General features: G+C 43.2%; 1 long non-coding RNA gene across 1 annotated transcript; it reads right to left on the bottom strand.

The window, feature by feature from the left end:
• Nucleotides 1–7084: 7084 nt before the first annotated feature.
• On the bottom strand, nucleotides 7085–19595 carry LOC122196767 (uncharacterized). The gene is made up of 2 exons (XR_006188818.2): nucleotides 7431–19595; nucleotides 7085–7358 (listed from the first exon to the last, which is right to left on the bottom strand). It is a non-coding gene; the product is annotated as an uncharacterized LOC122196767 (long non-coding RNA).
• Between the last annotated feature and the right edge of the window lie 852 nt (nucleotides 19596–20447).

Raw genomic sequence — 20447 nt, 5'->3', positions numbered from 1 at the left:
CAAGTACTACAAACAGTCATCAAACAATTGGAAACCCTAAAAGTTCTTGTTTAGGTACACCTTAGACTAGAACTTCCTTCTTGGATCCAAATAGACCAATAAGCTTCCAAATAGACTATCATGGGCTTAGAACCCTAATTGGGCTCTAATTGGACCCACATCTATTTATTTCAATATTGTGAGCCATGTTGGACCTAGAATGAAATAAATTAATGACTATGAACCATAATTAACCTAATTTGACCCTAACAAGTCATAAAAATCACATTTAAATTTATTTGGACCAAAAATCACTCAACTTAACCATGAAAATTGGGCTTAAGTATTTAAGGCCCAAACACCCTCATTTCCTCCATTATTCTCGGCCCAAAAGCTCAAGCCCAAGAAGAGGGTTGACCTTAGTGTGCCGCCTCCTTATTGTCTTGTGGATCTCCATGCAAATCCATTCCATGTATCCATGCACATCACTTCATGTCTATATTTCCCTCTCTCTTCTTGAACTCGGCCGAGAGCAACACCGCACACACACAAAACACTCACAAACTCTCTCTAAAATTCACTCAAGACTTCTTCCTCTTTTCCATCCAAAATCTCGAAAATTAGGAAGCATTCAAGGAAGTTCTTCCACAAAATCATCATCTAAGGTAAGGTTTTGCTTGGATCTATGACTTGTATTCCTTATTTATCAAAAATCTCTTCCTAATCCATGCAAAAATCATGATCTTGCACTCTAGAAACCCCATAAACTCGAAAATTTCATCAAGGAGTGCAAAGGCCAAAAATCACTTCATTTCTTCCAATCTTCCTTCAAAAACCGAATCAACACCCAAGGTGAGCTTCATACCCCCTATTTTCTGTTTTTATGAGTTTTGTGGGGGGGGAATACAAGTGAAAGTGTAGATCTATATGTGTTTGTATGCCTTGTATGATTTCCATGCTTATATGTATGCATTTGTGTGTTATAATGTTGGATCTAGCCATAAAACCCCTCAAAACCGAGATATATCTTGTGTTAAATGATTTTAGCTTCAAATACATTTCTAAATACAAAGTGTTTCAAGAAAAATGACTAAGTGGTTTAGTAACAATTTTGTTTGGGTTAAAAACACAAATTTTGGGCCTAAAATGTGAAAAATACAAAATTAAGGGTCCAAATGGGCATATCACGAATTCTGATGGATGAAGTGTGCCAAAACAGTTTCCATAAAACAATTTCTGGAAATATACTCATTTAGGGGATTAAAAACATAAATTTCAAGCTTAATGGGCTAAAAATGACATTTTCGGCCCAATGAGGCCCATTATGCGAATTTTTCTGTTTTGGAGGGCCAAAACTGTGATTTTCTGTAAAACAGTGGACCATAAGTGACCCGAGTCCTTTTCAAAGGTTTAAAATGCTTTCTAAATTTAAAAAGGACCAAAGTTGCAAAAAATTTCCAATTTGGGCCAAAATTGTCAAAGTTGCGAAAAGAAGGGATTAAAACCGAGAAAACTGCATTTTCAGGGACTTAAACTGTTTTCTATGAAAAATATGCTGAAAAATATTTTTTTCAATAATTTTTGGTGTTAAAATGTCAAGAAAATTAGTTCAAGGACCAAACCGGGAAGTATTTAATAAAAGGGTTGAAAATGTAAATTTTACAAAAAATGAGGGGCTGAAAACAGAAATATTTCAAGGCTAATTCAATATATACAATTTGATCAAATAATGGCACCGCGACTATCGACGAAATACAATACATTACAATACCAAAAGTCGTTGTTAAACGAATTGGCTCGGTCTCGAGCCAATAGAAATCTACAACTACTAACACTACGACACTACGATTCATACAAGTAACGTTTGGTAATACATATACATGCGAGTGTGCACAGACGTCTACGCACCATCTTTGGGCCCCACAAGTGTAAAATCTTGTTCGTTGAGCCTAGCTAGCCCAATGACCTGATCTTAAGGCCCGAAGACATTTTTTTTACGGAGTGTTGGGTTTTACCGATCCGACACAACGTAAATGGACTTTCAATGGCTTGTATACTACTGGTCCCCAAGGGTCCTTTGGTATTGCTAGTAAAGTCTACATTTCATGCGAGGCGGGTCGGGGACCCCTCGTACATTTTTATCCCCAACCGGTTAATGGAGTTACCGGGGTCTTCGTGACCTCTTTCTCTTCGGATGTGGGACTACACCTAGTCAGGGCGATTGGATAACGTGATTAGTACTGACGACGCCTTCGGGATCGTTAGTATAACTATAAACTGGGCGTTTGTGTAATGCGGGTTTGTAGTAAATAATCATGCTCGAGAACCTTCCAACGTGGCCTGGGACTGACACTATACGCTATGCAAGGGTTTCAATGTAACTTCATGTAATTCAAGGAACTAGGAGAACATCGGGTTTTCCTAGGGTTTTCAATACATACAGATTTGAAATGCATACGACTTCAATGAACATTTTTTTTTTCAAGTATAGAAACAAACAAGCATATCTATGGATCTTCACAAACGTTTTCCAAAGCTTTTCTTTTCAGAAAATATCGGATTTTCTGGTGGTTTTTCAAACAATACAAACATTGGATTTCAAACACTACTTATGAACTCACCAACATTTCATATGTTGACGTTTTTCAAAATACTTGTATTCTCAGGGAACCAGTGAACCAAAGGAAATCATATTCAGTGACGGCTTGCAGTTTATTTTCGAACCGAACAATTTAATTTTTTGTTGGAATGTAATGTTTAACAATGTATGACATGTAAACGCTACTGGTTGTACTATATTAATGAATGGTGACGAATGTTGTTATGTTTCATATATCTTCAATGTTATGGTATTCAATTGAGTCACGACAGCCCCCGGACGTTTCCGCCGTCTGGTTCGGGGGTGTGACATACGCCCCACGTACCAGAGGAGTACGCCCAGCGTACGCCCTTTGTTGGGTTTTGATTTTGGGCCTTAAGTGATTGGGCTGTTTATGGACTAGTGGGGCTTGGGCCGTGACTGAACATCATGGATGGAGTAATTTGGACCCAATAATTATTATGGACCTTGGATCTAGGCCCGTTTGGAAAGGTGGGCCCAATTTAGTAAATTGGGACAATAATGGGTTTTGTATGAGGATTTGGTTTTGGGTCTTGGCCCAATAAGAGGATGATGGACTTAATGAGTGTTGTGGGCCCTTGGTCTAGAAAGTCATGAATTGAGTCTAACTTGGTGATTATCATGTGATAGTTGGGAGTCCCGGTGAGTCAGCGATCGGAGATTTGCAGGATTTCGGCAGTTGCGAGGTGAGTTATCCTCACTATATCGACAGGGTCTACGACACCAAGGCCGACCCTTTATCAGATGGAAATCTGGGTATTGTATGTTACGTTATTGTTTTGCTAGATCTGCATCCTGGTGTTTAGGATGGTGTTATGTTAGTGACCTGGTTAAGGTCGGTACCCGGGATATTGGGTAATGCTATGCTAGTGACCGGTTAGGTTGGAATCCTGGTTAGGATGTTGATATGCTATGTGATTTGTTAGACCGCTTGTCTGGTTAGAGATTTGTTATGTGATTGATTGTTTTATGTGCTCATGGTTGTTTGACGGGGGTTGGGTTGAGGCGGGTCCTGCTCAGTGCTGTAAGCCAACATACCCAGGGCGGACAGGATATTTCAAAGGCCCAGCGAGCGGTCCGGATAGGATGAAGGCCCCAAGAGGGCAGACCAGACGTGCCGAGGCTCGGAGAGTGGACCAGGCCGACTGAAGGCCCGGTGCGGGCGGACCAGTCATACTGTAGACTCAGAGAGTGAACCAGGTGGATTGAAGGCCCGGTGCGGGCGGACCAATCACTCTGTGGACTCGATGTACATGGCTAGACTCGGAGGGTGGACCAGGTGGACTGAAGGCCCGATGTGGGCGGACCAGTCACACAGCAGACCCGATGTGAGCGGTTGTTCTATTTGTGATATGATATGAGTATGTTCTGTGTGGTTGGTATTTTGAGGGTAACTCACTAAGCTTTCGAGCTTACAGTTGTAGTGTTATGTTTCAGGTACTTCAGGAGATCGTGGCAAGGCGAAGGCGTGATCGTACCGCTCCTCATGTTTTATGATTTATGTGATATGGTTTTGGGGATGCTCTGATGTTTAAACTATTTTGAAAACGAAATGTATGAACTTAATGGGTTTTGAATGAAAGAAGATGTTTTAAATTTGGTTGAAATTTTTGGTCGTTACAGATCTTGAGGTTACTGTCTTCTTTTGGTGAATCTTGAAGAAGAAAGAAGTTCATCTTGGTGCAAGGAAGCAATAAACAAGCTTGGATCCAACATATTCTCCACATTTCTGGTTTATTGGAGGTATAAAGTGTTGGGTTTTATTTATCATAACACTACTATGGTGCACATACAACCCTAATGCTTTGGATCTAAGTTTTCTCTAGTTATACATGCAATATTCATTTTCCAAAGCATGAAGCCTAACTAGCATGCAATTTTGATACATGAAACATAAAAACTAGTTAAAAGAATAACTTTCATTTGTAGCTTGTAGTTCTTGGCCTTTTAAGAGCTTAGCACCCCAAGTGTGATGCCTCAAACAAGTCACAAACACCATGAACAAATGGAGAATTATGAGAGAGAGGTCATGAAGCACTAAAATCGGATAGGGTTCAACTAGGAATCATTAGACCAATTTTAGTTGCATTAGGGGTTACATTTATAGTGTGGAATTCCTAGGGTTTCAACTTGTAAACCCTAATTCACTTCCTTGGGTCTAGAATCCAATAATCCATATGATAAGCCCTTTGGACTAACTTTTAGTCCATTCTAATCAACATGGATCATTAGCCCAAACTATATGTATTACTGATTTACCTAATCATTCCCCTTTTAATTTAATTAGTCTCTTTTGATCATTAAATTAATTCCAAATTAATTCTTGATCAATACTAATTAAATAATATAATTTCTCAATTAATATATTATACTTATAATATATTAATAAATCACAAATAACCTCTTTCTCAAATATCCATCCTATCAGATTGTTCTGGTGAAGGAAACCCGAAATGGACCATGCTACTCTCGGGTCAAGTACATACCAATTATAATTATGGGCTTAGACACCTCAACCTACATAAAGTTCATATCTTGACTTTTGTGTTTCTTGTTCGATGTTTGAGCCCATTTTTGGATGTTTTGGTCCCATTCTTGGATGCTCTTGGAGTTTGAGGAACTCCAAAGCTTGATATGGTTTATGCATGGTCTTGAACTTCTGAGTTAGTGAGAAAAAGATCTTAGCTTGAGTGTTCTTGATTCCATGTCTGAGTTTTGGTCATATTAAGTGGTTATTGGACTTAGGGCTCATGATTTTACCTTTGGATGAGGTCCTAATGGATAAAGTTAGAACCTTTATCCATTAAGTCATTGAGAAGGAGCAGATATGAAGTTTTGGATTTAGATTTATAAGGATTAAGTGCTTAGTGAAGAGATGACACTTTCATATAATTTCCCACGGCATGCAGAAGGTGACCACAACGTGGCGGAGTTTGAAACCTCGACTGTTTTTTCCTAGCATGGCCATAACGTGGCTAAGGAAGGCCACGACGTGTCAATGATCTATATGATGATTGTTTGACTTTGATTGTTGACTTTTTGACCAGTTTAACTATTGGTCAAACTTGAGTAGAATTGAGCATTTGGCTAAGGATTAATTCGATTTAGCTTTAGGAAGCTTGGGTTGACTGTTATGTTAATGAGGTGGCGGTTGAGTTTCCGATAAGTAGTTCAGGTGAGTCTCTTCACTATGGTATGTAGTATTTTGGGAAAACTCACTAAGCTTTGTGCTTATGATTTTGTGGTTTAAACATTTTCGGGTACTTTCAGTTTTAAAAAGAAGAGTCTGGTTTGATCGCACTGCATCCCTTGAAGATTTATTCTGCAATGATTATTTATTTGTACTCTGATGTTTTGATAATATTTTTACACTAATCGTCTTTTGAGATATATGAATGATTTTGACTTATTTAAAATAAAAATTTTACTCAGTATTTTTGAGATGTTACAAAACATGTGGTTGCTATAGAATTTATTTTTAAATAATGTTTTAAAACATCCATATAGGTGTTTAATTTTTACGAAAATTTATAATTGTTTTCTTTTAAATTTTCCTAAAAACATATACAACCATCTAAAAATAAACACAAATTATGTAAATTATTAACATATCATTCACATCCTGTGATGTCATTTTTGTTATATTATTAGAGCCATTTTACTTTTTCCACACCATATTAACTTTTTGACATTATAGGGGATGTGTTGTCATGACATATTTAATTTTTTTAATTTATTAGAAAAATATGAGAACAAATATGAGATTATATTTTCTTTCGCATATGTGTGGATTTGCCGAGAAGCGTTGTCGAACACCACATGTTGAGGCCAAGGGATGGTGTGTGCCGAGCACACTTTTCAACAATTGTCGAAGTGTTGTCGTACCATTCCTCATAGCCTTATAATACAACAATTCAAAAGTTTAAAGTTATAAACTAATTAATTGTCGTCTGAATTTTTTACTTTCATCTTTCTCCCTATTTGTTTTCATCTTTTTCCCCATGTCAAGGTAAATACGGACGAATAAACTCATTAAAATCCATAGGAGGTGTCAATTGAGAGATACGTCGTTGGAAGTTGGACGTTTGGATCGATTTCCATTACAAAAATTGTTTTTAAAATTTTTTTGGTGAAAAAAAAATGTGAAGAATAACAAAAGGAATATATGTTTTTTTCCTTTTAAAAGTTAAAATTTAACCATTGGGGTGAAACGGTCGGGACATATACCCCAATTCAAGGTTATTAAAATTGTGATTTTAATTGTATGATTTTACGATCATACGATCCTAACTACATACATCAATCACGATCATACAAAAATTCCTTTTGGTAAGATCGGGTATGACGTAGAATCGAATCGTAAGGCCGTTACCATTTCTTTTTAAATTTTTAATATTTTATCTTGGCCTAACTGAGGTTTGTTTTTGTTGTTTTCTTTTTTGAGTAAACTCTTTTTGGTCACTTTTGTCTATGGAGGGATAAAAATTTCTTTCGCAAACTGTCTGTTTTTTAGAAAACTGCAGAAGTCAAAAAGTTTGTGCGTCATTTTCTCATACTTGCAAATGTCTTTTGGACAAAAAATAAATGTTGCTTTAAAAAAACTAGGTTAAACCCTAATACCGCGATTCTTTCTTCTTTCTTTACTTGTTGCTCCATCGTCGGGCCACCAAATGATTACGGGCACCACTGAACGCTGATGCACCACAACACTACTATTGAAAAGCCGACGCACCAGAAATTTGCATGCTCAATTTTTCTCCTGCTTGCTTAAATCGGTTATAATCCTTGAAGCAAAAAAAAAATAAAGCTAGAAGCATAGATCAAGTTATACCTCTTATGGATGAATTAGAAACAAATTTGTACTTGCATCTTGGATGATTTGAAGGTCCAAACCTGTAACATTCCAAAATTCATGACCAAAAATTTTATTTTTTAATTACGTAATTATATAAAAAAAAACAATAGTCAGAAAACATCAATAGTGTCATCCCATATCACAACCAAAACCAATATCTCAATAACCAAAACATGTCATAGTAAAACAACATCAGAGTACAAATCCCAAAGATCACATATGCGGAAAATCATAGTGTGATGCGTTGCGATCATGCCGACTCATTTCCTTTCGAAGTAGAAGTACCTGAAACCAAAATTGAAAACCGTAAGCACGAAACTTAGTGAGTTCCCCCATCATACCACATACCATACAATAAACATACCGCCTAGCATATTCGGGTGCTGACCTACCCCTTCGGTCTCTTTCAACCGATATTGCCTAACATATTAGGGTGTTGGCCTACCCTTTCGGTCTCTTTCAACCGGTAACCGCCTAGCATATCAGGGTGTTGTTCTACCCCTTCGGTCTCTTTTAACTGGTAACTGCCTAGCATATATGGGTGTTGTCTACCCCTTCGGTCTCTTTCAATCGGTTACGGGGTCTATTTCACCCCCTATCACTACCATATAATATCCTATCATATAAGCACATAAATCACATGTAACAGTCCGGATTTCCAGGTATCCTTTATTGCTTTGATTTTTGGTGTTTTGAGAGGGGACTCGGCGAGTTGGAGCTCAAACTCGCCGAGTAGGATCGCGATTCTGGACGCGGGATTTGATTGGACTCGGCGAGTCCGTGCTGTTTAATGAAACCCTAATTTCTCGGGTTTAGGACCTATTTAAAGGGCCTTATGGGCGTCATTTGTACCCAACAGTCCATAGAGAGAAACCCTATAGTGCTTTGGCGATTTGGGAGAGAAAGGAAGCATTTCTTGACCTTTGTGTGTTGTCTAGCAAAGAGGAGGGAGGTTCTAGCCAAGAGGAGGCAAATGAGGTTGCTATTCTGCGGATTTGAAGCTTAGATCATCGATCTAGAGGTATGATTTCGGTTCATCTTCTGTTTTGTGGAGTATAGTTGGATTTAGGGTTTCTTGTGGCCTTGTTGAGTTGATTTGATGGCCAAATAGTCCCTTGCTAGTGATGAGGCTTTGGATCTGGATCCATAGAGGTCCAGAGAGCCTCATTCATCAAGCTTTATGGAGAGCAATGGAGGTCATGACCTTGGGTAGTGATATTTGTTGGTATTCCTTCATTTATAGCCATATAGAGGTTGTATGTGCATCAAGTTTGGGGCTTTACGTGGTGAATCAGTCTAGAAAGGCCAGATCTATGAATTGTTGGAACATATCTGACCTTAAAAGCGAGTTTGAGCGATTACATGGCATGGACTCGCCGAGTCTGATGAACAGACTCGGCGAGTAGCTTGAAGATTTCCTTGGACCAGCCAGTGAGTGGTCCAGTCGAGTCATGGGTTGACTCAGTGAGTCAGGGCGAGTTAGAGAGGGTTGACAGGTGGACTGAGTCGAACTGGGACTCGCCGAGTTGTTCTTGGAACTCGGCGAGTTGAGTCGGAGTGGCCCCGCGATTCTGCCAGGTGGAACTCGTCGAGTCAGGGGGAGTACTCGACGAGTAAAAAGGGAATCCTAAGGTGTTGGTGGAAACGTCTAGACTCGCCGAGTTGCCCTTGTGCACTCGCCGAGTCCGGTCAAAGTTGACCGTTGACCTGAGTTGACCTGTGTTGACTTCTTAGGGATAGTCAACCTTAGAGATAAAAAGTGTTAATTAGAGTCATGTGATATTATAGGAGGATTAGAGCTCGGAGGATCGAGCACGAGGGATTTCCAGGATTCGTGAGATACCGAGACACGCGAGGTGAGTCTTCTCACTATACTTTACCTTGAGTAGGTAATCAGAGCTATGTGTTGGTGTGTGTATGTTATGTGTATGCTATGTGTTGTACTGCATTATTTCTATGTGATTATGTTGTGCATGTTTACAGAGTTGGGACCGGAAGGTTCCTAGAGTTAGAACCTGAGGGTTCACAGAGTCTGGGTGCACGGACCCATAGAGTTACAGCCTCGAGTGGCTAATATATGTTTTATGTGTGGTATTTTGGGGAACTCACTAAGCTTCGTGCTTACAGTGTTAGTGTTGTTGTTTCAGGTACTAGCGATGACCGTGGGAAGGCGCCGGCTTGATCCGTACACACTCAGGGGACTTTTGATATGTATTTATGAGATCTTGGGATTGTATGACATGATTTGGAATTTTAAACTTAACGTTTTATGAAATTAAATGAGAAATGTTTTTATATTTGTGAAAAATTATTTTGAAAATTTACGGTGTTACAAGTTGGTATCAGAGCCTTGGTTTGAGGGATTCGAATACACCTTTGGGCGTATTTGAACTCAAACTGAGGATTTGAGATGTATTTTCAAAAAAAAAAAAAAGAGAGTAAAAGATTTTTGAAAAATGCAGAGCAAGAGATGTGTGTACGATCAGTCAGCGCCCGAACGGTGGTTTCCCAAAATACCTTCATATTAGGTTAATATTGATGCGATGTATCTGCATGCTAGAATAGGCGAGGTATTACTATTAGGATTAGAGTGGCCTGATTTGTGATGCCTTAGCCTAGGGAGGGTGAGCTGCTAGGAGATGCTTGAGAGTGAGTAGGTAGCAGTGAGGGGCTTATGAGAGATCTATTAGAGAGTGATTTACGCATGATAGAGTACTTGGGACTTGGGATCCGAAGAGGAGGACTTGGAGTGCATTCTGGTGTGGTGCGGACAGTAGTATTGGGCCCGTACTACTGGAAGCACCGGAGCGGTGTGCAATCCAAGTAAGAATCCTTGGAATGCCAAGAATCGAGGAGGGAAGAGTTGTCGAGTGTGAGTATGCTCGTGTGGATTATAATTTATCGTATGTTGTATTTCAGAGGTTAATCATGGTGAGGACACGTTTGATGCCCGAGAGTAGTGGTACCAGTGAGGAGGAGATCCGCCAGATCATTCAGGAGGAGGTGGCTGCGGCCATCAGGGCAGAGATACCTGAGATGTTTGGGTCTATAAAGACCACTTTGATTGAGACGTTTGATAAGCATTATGCCGCTCTTTCTGAGGCTGCTGCTGCAGCGGCTACTACAGCGATTGCTGCTGCGAGGCCGCAGGGTGGTGATGCGTTGCTGTTCCGCGAGTTCAGCAACACAAAACCACCAGAGTTTGATGGGACTCAGGATCCGGTGGCAGCTATGAGGTGGATATCTGATATTGAGGGGTGTTTCTTCACTTGCTCGTCTCCTGAGCATTTGAAGGTTCGGTTTGCGCTGAACCAGCTTCGCTTGGGAGCGAAGGACTGGTGGAAGTTTGTTACGGCGCATTATACGCCTGCTGAGCTTTCGGCAGTGACCTGGGAGAGATTCACTACCATGTTTCGGGATGAGTACGTTCCCTAGGTGGAGAGGGAGCGTTTGGCACAGGAGTTTCTGACCCTCAAGCAGGGTAGTGAGTCAGTTACAGCGATCACGAGGATGTTCCAGGAGAGGGCGATGTTCTGCCCTGAGCACGTGTCCACTGAGCAGGCACGTATGAGCTGCTACTTGAGCATTCTGAGGCGGGATATTCGGGAGTTCGCTGCGAACTCCTCGTACCGGAAATTTGCTGAGCTTCAGGCGAATGCCCGGAAGAGGGAGATTGAGCTTGAGACTCAGGCCAGGGAGGAGGCGGAGTCTCAGGGGAGGGATCGGCGACCGGCACAGTCTCAGCCGGCAGCCAAGCGGCCCAAGCCCGCTGATCCCAAACCAGGGAGCCAGAAGGGCCGCACTTGCGGGAAGTGCGGCAAGGGTCATGACGGAGTTTGTCGAGCGGGGTCTTGCTACAAATGTGGCAAGGAGGGGCACATGGCCAGGGACTGCCCCAAGGGGTTTGCAGTGTGTTTTCACTGCAACCAGACCGGACACCGTAAGGCCGAGTGTCCGCAGTTGCGCGGAGCATCTCAGGGATCTGCTCCTGTCGCCATCAGAGCTACTGAGAGTCGGCCTGTGAAGGTCGAGGCGCCGAGAGCTCGAGGGAGGGCCTTCCAGCTGACTGTGGAGGAGGTCCGCGTTGCGCCCGATGTTGTGGCTGGTATGTTTCCTTTCATGTATTTATTTTGATGTTGAGATATTATGCTTATATTATGTTATGCGTATGTACTTTTCTTGTGAGCTCTGTACCTGCTTTAGTGTTATTCGACTCGGGTGCGAGTCGGTCTTTTGTATCTTCAGCCTTTAGTCAGCATATCAGTGTTAGTCGTGAGGTATTGAGTCGACCTCTAAGAGTTTCCATAGCTGACGATAGAGTGATTTGTGCCACGGAGGTTCTCCGGGGATGCGTGTTAGAGATTTTCGGGGTCGAGTTTCTGATTGATCTGATTCCTATTGCGATGGGTGATGTCTGTGTCATTGTGGGCATGGACTGGTTGAGCCGATTCGGTGCGGTTATCGACTGCGAGCGTCAGCTGGTGACCATACGAAACCCTAGTGGAGGAGTTCTTTCAGTGTACGGCGAGGGTACACGTTCAGGATCAGCTTTTTGTTCGGCCGCTAGGGCAAGGCAGTGTCTACAGCAGGGCTGTAAGGGTTTTGTAGCGTATGTGATGGATACGCGAGCGACTTTCGAGAGACCGAGTTCAGTTGAGGAGGTACCGGTGGTGCGTGAGTTTCCAGATGTTTTTCCTGAGGAGTTGCCGGGTGTGCCTCCTGTGAGGCAAGTGGAGTTTGGTATTGATTTGGTTCCAGGGGCCGCACCTATTGCTAAGGTGCCTTATCGTCTTACACCTCCAAAGATGCAGGAGCTGTCCTCGCAGCTTCAGGAGTTGCTGGGGAAGGGATTTATTCGGCCGAGCAGCTCGCCGTGGGGAGCACCTATTCTGTTCGTCAAGAAGAAGGATGGTTCACACCGGATGTGCATTGATTACCGGGAGTTGAACAAGCTGACGGTCAAGAACCGTTATCCGTTGCCGAGGATCGATGATTTATTCGATCAGTTGCAGGGAGCATCTTGGTTCTCCAAGATCGACTTGAGGTCGGGATATCATCAGGTGAGAGTGCGGGATGGGGACGTCCAGAAGACAGCGTTCAGGACGCGTTATGGGCATTGTGAGTTTGTGTTGATGCCTTTTGGGCTCACCAATGCCCCGGCTGTGTTCATGGATCTCATGAACAGGGTATGCAGGCCGATGTTGGATCGGTCGGTGATTATATTTATCGATGATATTCTAGTGTATTCGAGATCTAGAGAGCAGCATGAGGAGCATTTGAGGGAGGTCCTTGGGGTTTTGAGATCGGAGAAGCTTTATGCAAAGTTCTCCAAGTGTGATTTCTGGTTGCGGGAGGTTCAGTTCCTTGGACATCTCGTTAATCAGAATGGGATAATGGTCGATCCGGCCAAGGTTGAGGCAATGATGAGTTGGGAGGTGCCGAAGTCACCCTCTGAGATCAGGAGTTTCCTTGGATTGGCGGGGTATTATCGGAGATTTATCAAGGATTTCTCCAAGATCGCAGTGCCACTCACCAGATTGACCCGAAAGGGTGTTGCATTCTCATGGGGTCCCGAGCAGCAGACCTCCTTTGAGACCCTTCGCCAAAGGTTGTGCGAAGCCCCGGTATTAGCTCTCCCGGAAGGGATGGAGGATTTTGTAGTATATTGTGATGCATCTATTATGGGGCTGGGTGCGGTATTGATGCAGAGGGGACATGTGATAACTTATGCATCGAGGCAGCTGAAGCCTCATGAGACGAGATATCCCACGCACGATCTAGAGTTGGGGGCAGTAGTGTTCGCCCTCAAGATTTGGCATCACTACTTATATGGGGTTCGGTGTACGATATACACGGACCATAAGAGTTTGAAGTACTTGATGGATCAGCCCAACCTAAATATGCGGCAGAGGAGGTGGTTAGATGTGGTCAAGGATTATGATTGTGAGATCCAGTACCACCCGGGTAAGGCCAATGTGGTGGCCGATGCGTTGAGCCGCAGGGCAGAGAGCACTCCACTGCGAGATGTAAGTTTGAGATTGACCGTGATAGCTCCGGTATTGGATGCCATTCGTGGGGCACAGGCCGAGGCTGTGCGACCGAAGATGCAGAAGAGGGAACGGGTCGTTGGTTTGGTTTCAGAGTTCGTTACGGATGGTCGAGGGCTTATGACTTTTCAGGGTCGGATTTGGGTACCGTTTATGGGCGGTACGCGTACTACTTTGATGGAAGAGGCTCATCGATCGAAATTTTCGATTCATCCGGGGGCTACAAAGATGTATTTGGATTTGAGGAGAGAGTATTGGTGGCCCTGTATGAAAAGGGACGTCGCCTGGTTTGTTGAGAGGTGCTTGATCTGCCGCAGGGTTAAGGCCGAGCACCAGAGACCGCATGGCAAGTTGCAGCCATTGGAGGTTCTCGAGTGGAAGTGGGAACAGATCGCTATGGATTTCATCACCAAATTGCCGAGAACTGCCAGAGGAGTTGATGCAATTTGGGTGATTGTGGATAGATTGACGAAGAGCGCTCACTTCCTTGCCATCAGTGAGAGTTCTTCAGCGGAGAAGTTGGCAGAGATATATGTGAGAGAGGTGGTATCTCGGCATGGGGTGCCGATCTCGATCATTTCGGACCGTGATGTGCGTTTCACTTCCAGATTCTGGAAGAAATTTCATGAGGAGTTGGGTACTAGATTGCATTTTAGTACCGCATATCACCCCCAGACAGACGGTCAGAGTGAGCAGACGATTCAGACGCTTGAGGACATGCTTCGAGCATGCGTGTTGGATTTCGGGGGTAGCTGGGATGCGTATTTACCCTTGGCAGAGTTTTCCTACAACAACAGCCATCATTCGAGCATTGGTATGCCACCCTTTGAGCTGTTGTATGGTAGGAGGTGTCGGACCCCCATTTGCAGGGGAGAGGTTGGGCAGAGTGTGATGGGCAGTACAGAGATCGTGCTTCAGACGACAGAGCAGATTCAGCGGGTCAGACAGAGGTTATTGACCGCCCAGAGCCGTCAGAAGAGTTATGCAGACAGACGTCGGTCCGAGCTTGAGTTTCAGGTTGGCGACTTCGTTCTCCTGAAGGTCTCTCCTTGGAAAGGAGTGATCCGATTCAGGAAGAGGGGCAAGTTGGGGCCCCCGTATATTGGGCCTTTTCGTGTGATTGCGAGGGTAGGTCGGGTAGCCTATCGTTTGGAATTGCCGGCAGAGTTAGGGCAGATCCACGACACTTTTCATGTGTCGCAATTGCAGAAGTGTATAGCCGATGAGTCGGCAGTGGTTCCATTAGAGGATATTCAGGTGGATTCGAGCCTGAATTATGCCGAGAGGCCAGTGGCCACCAGGGATCGGAAGATCAAGGTTCTGAGGAACAAGGAGGTACCTCTGGTGTTGGTTCAGTGGCAACACCGGAAGGGATCGGAGATGACCTGGGAGCCAGAGCGCGAGATGCGGGAGCAGCATCCGGAGCTATTTTCAGAGCGAGACTTCGAGGGCGAAGTCTAGTTCTAGTGGGGGAGAGTTGTAACAGTCCGGATTTCCAGGTATCCTTTATTGCTTTGATTTTTGGTGTTTTGAGAGGGGACTCGGTGAGTTGGAGCTCAAACTCGCCGAGTAGGATCGCGATTCTGGACGCGGGATTTGATTGGACTCGGCGAGTCCAGGATCTGGACTCGGCGAGTCCGCGCTGTTTAATGAAACCCTAATTTCTCGGGTTTAGGACCTATTTAAAGGGCCTTATGGGCGTCATTTGTACCCAACAGTCCATAGAGAGAAACCCTATAGTGCTTTGGCGATTTGGGAGAGAAAGGAAGCATTTCTTGACCTTTGTGTGTTGTCTAGCAAAGAGGAGGGAGGTTCTAGCCAAGAGGAGGCAAAGGAGGTTGCTATTCTGCGGATTTGAAGCTTAGATCATCGATCTAGAGGTATGATTTCGGTTCATCTTCTGTTTTGTGGAGTATAGTTGGATTTAGGGTTTCTTGTGGCCTTGTTGAGTTGATTTGATGGCCAAATAGTCCCTTGCTAGTGATGAGGCTTTGGATCTGGATCCATAGAGGTCCAGAGAGCCTCATTCATCAAGCTTTATGGAGAGCAATGGAGGTCATGACCATGGGTAGTGATATTTGTTGGTATTCCTTTATTTATAGCCATATAGAGGTTGTATGTGCATCAAGTTTGGGGCTTTACGTGGTGAATCAGTCTAGAAAGGCCAGATCTATGAATTGTTGGAACAGATCTGACCTTAGAAGCGAGTTTGAGCGATTGCATGGCATGGACTCGCCGAGTCTGATGAACAGACTCGGCGAGTAGCTTGAAGATTTCCTTGGACCGGCCAGTGAGTGGTCCAGTCGAGTCATGGGTTGACTCAGTGAGTCAGGGCGAGTTAGAGAGGGTTGACAGGTGGACTGAGTCGAACTGGGACTCGCCAAGTTATTCTTGGAACTCGGCGAGTTGAGTCGGGGTGGCCCCACGATTCTGCCAGGTGGAACTCGTTGAGTCAGGGGGAGTACTCGACGAGTAAAAAGGGAATCCTAAGGTGTTGGTGGAAACGTCTAGACTCGCCGAGTTGTGCACTCGCCGAGTCCGGTCAAAGTTGACCGTTGACCGTTGACCTGAGTTGACCTGTGTTGACTTCTTAGGGATAGTCAACCTTAGAGATAAAAAGTGTTAATTAGAGTCATGTGATATTATAGGAGGATTAGAGCTCGGAGGATCGAGCACGAGGGATTTCCAGGATTCGTGAGATACCGAGACACGCGAGGTGAGTCTTCTCACTATACTTTACCTTGAGTAGGTAATCAGAGCTATGTGTTGGTGTGTGTATGTTATGTGTATGCTATGTGTTGTACTGCATTATTTCTATGTGATTATGCTATGCATGTTTACAGAGTTGGGACCGGAAGGTTCCTAGAGTTAGAACCTGAGGGTTCACAGAGTCTGGGTGCACGGACCCATAGAGTTACAGCCTTGAGTGGCTAATATGTGTTTTATGTGTGGTATTTTGGGGAACTCACTAAGCTTCGTGCTTACAGTGTTAGTGTTGTTGTTTCAGGTACTAGCGATGACCGTGGGAAGGCGCCGGCTTGATCCGTACACACTCAGGGGACTTTTGATATGTATTTATGAGATCTTGGGATTGTATGACATGATTTGGAATTTTAAACTTAACGTTTTATGAAATTAAATGAGAAATGTTTTTATATTTGTGAAAAATTATTTTGAAAATTTACGGTGTTACATCACATACTGCCTAGCATATATAGGTGTTGGCCTACCCTTTCGATCTCTTCCGACTGGTTATGGGGTCTACTTCCCCCCATACCATTACCACGTAATAACATAGCATACAAGCAGATAAATCTCAGCAGATAGTGGCATACCAGACAATTATCACAAAGACAATCATCTATATTGTAAGCAACTACTAGTGGGCCGACATTGGTCCCTTCGACCCACTCATTCCGTGAAGGTAACTCACCTCGAAAACTAGAAGTAGCTGAACAGTCCCCAACTCCGAATATCAACCCAACTCAATCCCCTACACATAACCGATTTCCTTAATTACCCTTTCATACTCATAACCCCTTAAGGGTCAAATTTGGTCCAAGTCAAAGTCATAGTCAAAGTCAATGCTCCGATTTGACTCAACTCGTCGAGTTTGCCCTTTAACTCGTCGAGTTCCCATGAATCATAGAATCATGAAATCGCGATCTAACTCGTCGAGTTTTCCTCCAACTCGCCGAGTTCTTCCTTTAGAATCGGAACTCCTCAATACAACTTGTCGAGTCCTCCCATGAACTCGTCGAGTTCTTTAGTCTGTTAATTCTCCTTAATGCATTAACCCATTTTTTTCTTCAGATCTACACCCTATACTCCAGATCTAGACTTTAAATGCCTCTAGGAGGGTAAAGTTTCCAACTTTATCTATTAATACCCTTCCTAATGAGATTAAGCTCAAACCCTAACCCACAAATGCCAAAGTCTTCATCCAAAAGCCACCAAAACTACAAGATAGACCTGAGGTCATAGATATCGACTCTAGGGACTGAAAGGTCACGTAAAATCTTAAACTTTATCCACATGCATGGCCATTTGGATCTTAAAGGATCAAAATGATGGTCTAAAGGTTGTATGGGACTTCCATGGCCATAAAGTTAGCACCTTTATGCCATGAAAACCCCTCAAGACCCTAGTTCTGAAGTATTAACCCATTTGGGATGTCCAACTCCCAAGGACCATGATATTTGGGCCAAAACCAAGCAAAATAACCCCAAAAGAAGATCTAAACAACTACAAGGCAAGGTTTAAGCTTTATATCAGAAAAGAGTCGTGGATGAGGCAAGGATTCTGGATCTATAAGCTCCTTCTTGAGTCTTCAAGATTTTCCTTCTTCCAATGGATTCAACAGACACCAAAAACACCCAAAATGGCTCACAAACTCTCACAAATGCCTTAGGTTTTCTAGATTTAGGGTTAGGACAATGGAGGCTGGGAAATGAGGTCAACATGAAAGGTTTAAGGTGTTTAAATAGGGTGCATAACCCTGGAATTAGGGTTTCATTTTACCCAACCAGCTCATCGAGTTGAGGTCTCCCAGCTCGTCGAGTTGGTCACCAAAACGCACGGTCCAAAACATCTCTACTCGACGAGTCTGGGCTTCCGACTCGTCGAGTTTCTCTATAAAAATGAATAAATTATAAGTTTAAATACATACCAGAAACCATGCATTACAAAACCAACTCCTCTCTAGTGAAGTCGCACCTAAGTTTGGATGTCAAAGAGACCAAACGGGGGCATACATACCCTCCCCTGCCAATGAATTTGCTTGTTTCCCCGACCTTAATCACGATCATGATCCCGACCTCGAGTTCTCCCGTTTCCCTGTCGTGAATTTCAAGACCGCCCTCGATCTCGACCCGTTTCCTCCGATTCACCCCTTAACCTCGTTTGACCTGTGATTCACAACAAAAAAAATAGAGGTATAGCGACGATAAAATGTCGTCGGTAATGTAACATCCTGTTCCGAATCGATTCTTAGTCTAAGGATGTAGCTCGTAGATCGGTCATCATAAGGATTAGGGTTTTTGAAAAGGTAAGATGTAGGCCCATTTGGGTGCAAGTGATGTATTAAAAGTGATACAGGTGTTCGGTTTGTGTTTTGGAGCCTATAGGTATTTTGGTGAAGTGGCAGTTCGGGCTTTTGTGGAAGATGGACTTATGTTCGTAAGGTATTAAGGAAGGTATGAGTTGATAAAAGTGTAGGGCTTCTCATCGCCTTTCTGTGGATATAAGGATCATCAGAATCAGGCTTATAACGAAGAAGTTATGGCATTCAGAAAGAGTAAGTGGGGTGTACACAAAGAGTACGCGGGGCGTACTAGTGAAGAAGGCAGTACACGGGGCGTACCTTGGAGTACGTTGGGCGTACTGACCAGGATGGTCGTGAATGTTCTTCGGAGTACGTTGGGCGTACGCCAGTCGATCGGAACCCTATTTTAGGGTCTTGGACCCTATTTAAGTTCCTTATCTCATAACCTAACCCTAATATCTTTGGCCTCCACCCCTCTAAACCCTAGAAATCGTCATATATCATCCACGGTGGCATTTTGAGCTTATGGAGTCCATTTTTGGGGTGTTTGATTCATTTTCAAGAAGATGGTGTTTGATGCAATCAAGGAGGAGCTTATGGATCTGGCTTTTGGGACTCATTCTCAGCTTGATGAAGCTCGGGAAGCTGGCGGGGCAGCAGCTAAGGAATTCATGCGGGAAGCTTCTGCAGTGCGAGGTGAGTCTTCTTACCATACCAATGGGTCTAAGGCACCAAGGCCGGCCCATTTTATGTTATGTGGCACACTAGAGGTTGTAGAAATATGTGGTATGATAATTAGCTTTATGCTAAGTGGTATGCTAGTGATTGTATGTTATTGCATGGAAGACCCCGGGGGGAGCCTGTGGTAGTTGGATATAAGACCATGTGGGGTAGCCCATGGCGTTCCTAGGTAAAGACCATGTGGGGTAACCCATGACACGATGGTACAAGACCCTGGGGGAGCCCACGACATCCTTACAGGTTTATGTATGTGTTATGTAGTATGTTAGACACTTTTGTGATATGATATGCTAAGTTGATTATGTATGTTATTGCATGGAAGACCCCGGGGGGGGGGGGGGGGGGGGGGAGCTCGTGGCAGTTGGTAGGGGTGTGCAAAAAAAACCGCAAAACCGAGCCGAACCGGCCGACCCAAAACCGAAAAAAACCAAAACATAAAAAAACCGAAACCGAAAAAACCGGATATCAACGGGTCGGTTTTGGTTTGGATACTTAGGTATTTGCGAATAACCGAACCAAACCGCTTGATATATATATATATATATATATATATATATATATATATATATATATATATATATATATATATAATTCATTTTCATTGAATTTTTAGCCATATCCCAAACCAAAATCATGATCGGCTATTCCAATTTTACACTTCTACATTATGTTTTCTTTTATTTTTATTTTTATATTTATTATACCAATTATAATGTATGTTATTTGACCTTCATTATGTTTTTATAATTCTTTGGACTTAATAATTTTTGAAAGAAATCGTTGGAATGAAGTTTGTAATTTTAATTGTATTTCAATTTTTATATTTAGCGGGTACCCGTGAACCGAACCGTGGTTACCCGACTTTATTCGGTTCGGTTTTTTTGCTAATTCGGTTCGGTTTCGGTTAGTACACATGAAGTACCCACCCCGTGATGACGGTTCACAATTTTATTACTATCCGAAACAAACCGCCCCGTTAACACCCCTAGCAGTTGGATATAAAACCATGCGGGGTAGCCCATGGAATTCCTAGGTAAAGACTATATGGGGTAGCCCATGGCACGATGGTATAAGACCCTGAGGGGAGCCCACGACATCCTTACAGGTTTAAGTATGCATGGCTTATGTGGTATATGTAGCTTTTATAGCTAATATGATATG

Source organism: Lactuca sativa, chromosome 2 (assembly GCF_002870075.4).
Source record: "Lactuca sativa cultivar Salinas chromosome 2, Lsat_Salinas_v11, whole genome shotgun sequence".
NCBI classification, from domain to species: domain Eukaryota; kingdom Viridiplantae; phylum Streptophyta; class Magnoliopsida; order Asterales; family Asteraceae; genus Lactuca; species Lactuca sativa.
Note: the sequence above shows the minus strand (reverse complement) of the source record. Positions and strands in the feature narration are given on the sequence as shown.